The following is a 3,659-nucleotide window of genomic DNA, read 5'->3' as shown; positions in this document are numbered from 1 at the left end:
CAGGGCTGCAGTGGCACTCTGGTACTGTGCTGCTCTTCTCTGAAGATGCACCATGCGTTGGAGGATTTCTAGTTGAGAACGCATGCAGATCCAGCGTTGCATCTCTCCAACGCTGGTCTTCCTGCCTAGCCCTCTCAGATCGTTCACTTGCATTCTTTCCTGTACTTTTGCTACCACATCCTTTCCAATCATTTCGTTTATCCCTCTCATTGTCGTGTTACTTCAATAATTTCGTGAACATTTCATCTCGCTTCTTCTTCTTCCTCCGCCGTATCACAGCACGCCCTCGTGATGCATAGGATTCAGAGAAATGTGCAGTGCATGGAAGGCAAACCAGGTGATAAGTATGTGGAAAGATACCTTTACAGAGCAATGCTAGTACTCTTCACGAAGAACACTTATCCACCTTACAGAGCACATGTGATTTCTATAACAAGGTCACATTTTGTATCGGTTTAATATTTCAGTGTCTGTGTGACTGGTGTGGCACACACACAGACGCAGGTATGCCAACCGTACGTCCACGCGGCGATGGTAAGTGAGGCTTTTAATTTTGACTTCTCCGCCGTTTCTATACACCGTGATTCTATATGATGCCTTGCTCCTGTTGAGAGGAACCTGCAAAGCCCAACCCCCCTCTTTCACATCCACCAACAGCGCGTGGCTCCTATCATATACGATCGCTGCTAGTGATCACCCTACATCACCCCCGCCAGCGCGGTGCTGCTGGTAGCAGGGAGAATCCTGCTTGCAGACGCTGAAAACTCGTCGCTATCCTCCTCCCATCCCCCGCTATGGCCAGTAGCAAAATCGCCATGTCTGCCCCCTATTTACATTCCTGATGTCTACAATGGTACAATGGATGATATCTCTCTCCTGACATAGCACCGCAGGAGGCAGATCGTTTGTTTATGCAATGCTTCAGTGCAATGCCTTCAATGCCTGCAGTACCAAATGTCTTGCAAAATGCATGGCGTTGAAAGTTACCTACTATGGGGACCGGAGAAGCTGTCTGGCCAGAAGTGTTCTCATATAGCATAAGGGTTTTTGAGTTCCTCACGATCGATTCATGGGAGATCAATTTGGAGGATTTTCGCTCCATCCCCAGACATGTTAACGAAATTTTCTCTGTAACGTAATGGCTGCGACTGCAGCAAAAGCCCTGGTGTCAATGCGATCTAAAAAACCGTCTTGTTTTAATCCGTGTTTGGTACAGAATGAAGGGACACTTACCGAGATCGCTTCCATGGCTTCACTGTCTGGGCTTCTCGCTTGGAGCGCAGGGACTGTATTCTTGGGTCTCAAAAAGATCCTGGCTTGTTGGGGTTACGGACTGCTGTGTGCTATCACCACGGTCATCTCATCCTTCAAATCGTCTCCATCTTCCCCCTCGGCTACATCCTCAGAAACACTTGATTATTCAATCCCAAAGTCTGAATTCACGACAGGGGTGGGCACTGTAGCGCTGAACCCCAAATTGCATGTAGTTCAGCATAGAAGCGCCATGTTTTCGCTCAGAGCCTGACCTTTCCGTTTGCTTCTCTGGCTTTCTGGTAACCCTGTCTAATTTCCTTCACTTTCACTCGGCACTGAAGGGAGTCTCTGCTGTGCCCTTTATCAGCCATACTTTGATTCTTTCAAAAACTTTTTTCATTTCGTCTTTTGGAACGCAGTGCTGTGAGCACTGAGTCCTCACCCAGATAGCGATCAGATCCAGAACCTCCTGTGTGGTCCAAGCTGGCGCTTCTTCTGATCATCAGGAGACTGCATGTTGACGAGGTGCAAATGAGCTCTGTGTGGTCACCTGTGTGTGTGCTGACCCTCACGGTGGACAATCAGGAATGGAATTCAAAAGTTCGCGGGATTCAGGCTTTTTCCTCCGTTTACCTGGCCAGTTGCATCACAGTTTAGTGTCCGATGCTATCATGAGTGCCCCTGTGACAATGGTTCTGAAACCAAATTGGGAGTGGCTCACTTGGGCAGAGTTCAATCGCTCCCTTCTGTTTCTAAAAATTGAGTATGTCCTGCCTGGCTGTCATAGCTACGACTTGCCTGCCTCCAAGTGCCCCCCCCCGTTTATGTCACGAATAAGTCTATGTTTCTATTTTGCTGTTTCCTCATGACTGCATGACAGAAATGGGGGTGGGCCCTGCCACGGTAGCTGCGGAGGTTGGGAGAGAGGTTGAAGCAATGGTTGCGGTTCTTGCCGGGGAAACCCTTGTTATACAGCCACGAGTAGCTGCGCTCTTCTAATACACATTGACTCTTCTTCAGAGGAGTAGCCGTGTTAGTCTGGATCTGTAAAAAGCCGCAGAGAATCCTGTGGCACCTTATAGACTAACAGATGTCTGTTAGTCTTATAAGGTGCCACAGGATTCTCTGCTGCTTTGACTCTTCTGTAGTCAGGACTGACTCTATTTTTAGACAGCATAAGGGAGGATTGACTCAGTAACCAGTGAGTCAATCCCAGTTGCTTTTGCGTTGCGCCCCCGGCTGATTTTAGCCAAGGGGCACTCATGATTAGCAGCGGACAGTTCAAGAAGGAGAGATAACCGTCATTCATTGCCAGTTTTCTCTGGCAGTAGACGTACAGAACAACTGGTAACCATCTCTGCTATCATTGCAAAAGCAATTGAATGCTGTGTGCGTAGCGCTCGAGTTTGGTCGCTCTGTCTCCACAGCATCTAGTACACAAATGGTGACGGGAAAAACAAAAGCCGACGTCTCTAGTTGCTGCCGCGTGCTATTGTTTCTGCAAGGGCAATCCAGGAAAAATGGCGAAAGGACTGTCTGATGATGTTTTCTCGGAGCAAGGAATGACTGACGGCATTTACCCAGAACCCCCCGTGACTAATTACATTAGCTCAGGGGCTGGGGATCAATGGGGACGGAAAGGGGTGCTGAGGACTCCGCTATCCCACAGTCTCCAGCAGTCTCGTAAAAACTATTTGCTTCTTGGCTTAGCGCCCAGTGTCTGTAGCTTACAACACGGTGTCTTTTATTGGTTCACGGAACAGCTATTCAGTTTCTTTCCCCTACCCCAGCACGAGAAATGACAGTTTAAATAAAGCAATCCTTGAGTACTTACAATGTCACCCTCTTGTACTGAATGCTGCTGATAGAGGCGAATCTGCGCACTGAAGAGCTTTACAGCTTTGCACAGTGGCAGTATCATAACCAATGAATTAATCTGAGGTGTGATTATTGCTACTTGAAAATCTGCTCCTCTCCCCCTTCCTGGTGGTAGATGGTACAGTACTACTGTAGACAGCAGAAACTGTTACCCTTGCTCATCTCTTTTTGTTACACTCACCAGTAAATGGGACAGAACGGATTAATAACCCTGTGTAAATTTTTGAAAGGAAAATGGGGATTAACATCACTTGGGACTGAGTCAATCGCTGCCCTTTACAGTTAATAAAAATAGAGTCAGTCCAGACAAGAATAGGATTTACAGTGTATTAAAATCAGTGTAGCACAGCGTAGCTGCTCCGCGTCAGTATTCACAGAGGGAGCCGCTGCAAGTAACGCAACTGTTGCTTCCCACCTACCTGGGCTACCACAGCAGTGCCCCCCACCCATTGTTGGCATGAGTGTTATGAAGAATGCATGAATAAGAATCACAGAGTAGTTACTGAGATCAAATGAAGGGGGAGGGA

The 3,659-nt window shown here is 47.7% G+C and overlaps 1 pseudogene; it reads left to right on the top strand.

Annotated features, from left to right (window-relative positions):
- Positions 1 to 3,151: 3,151 nt before the first annotated feature.
- On the top strand, positions 3,152 to 3,370 carry LOC116821786 (U4 spliceosomal RNA; annotated as a pseudogene).
- The last annotated feature ends 289 nt before the right edge of the window (positions 3,371 to 3,659 follow it).

Source organism: Chelonoidis abingdonii, chromosome 2 (genome assembly GCF_003597395.2).
Source record: "Chelonoidis abingdonii isolate Lonesome George chromosome 2, CheloAbing_2.0, whole genome shotgun sequence".
NCBI classification, from domain to species: Eukaryota; Metazoa; Chordata; order Testudines; family Testudinidae; genus Chelonoidis; species Chelonoidis abingdonii.
The sequence above is the reverse complement of the archived record's forward strand: the minus strand, read 5'-3'. Positions and strand labels throughout refer to the sequence as shown.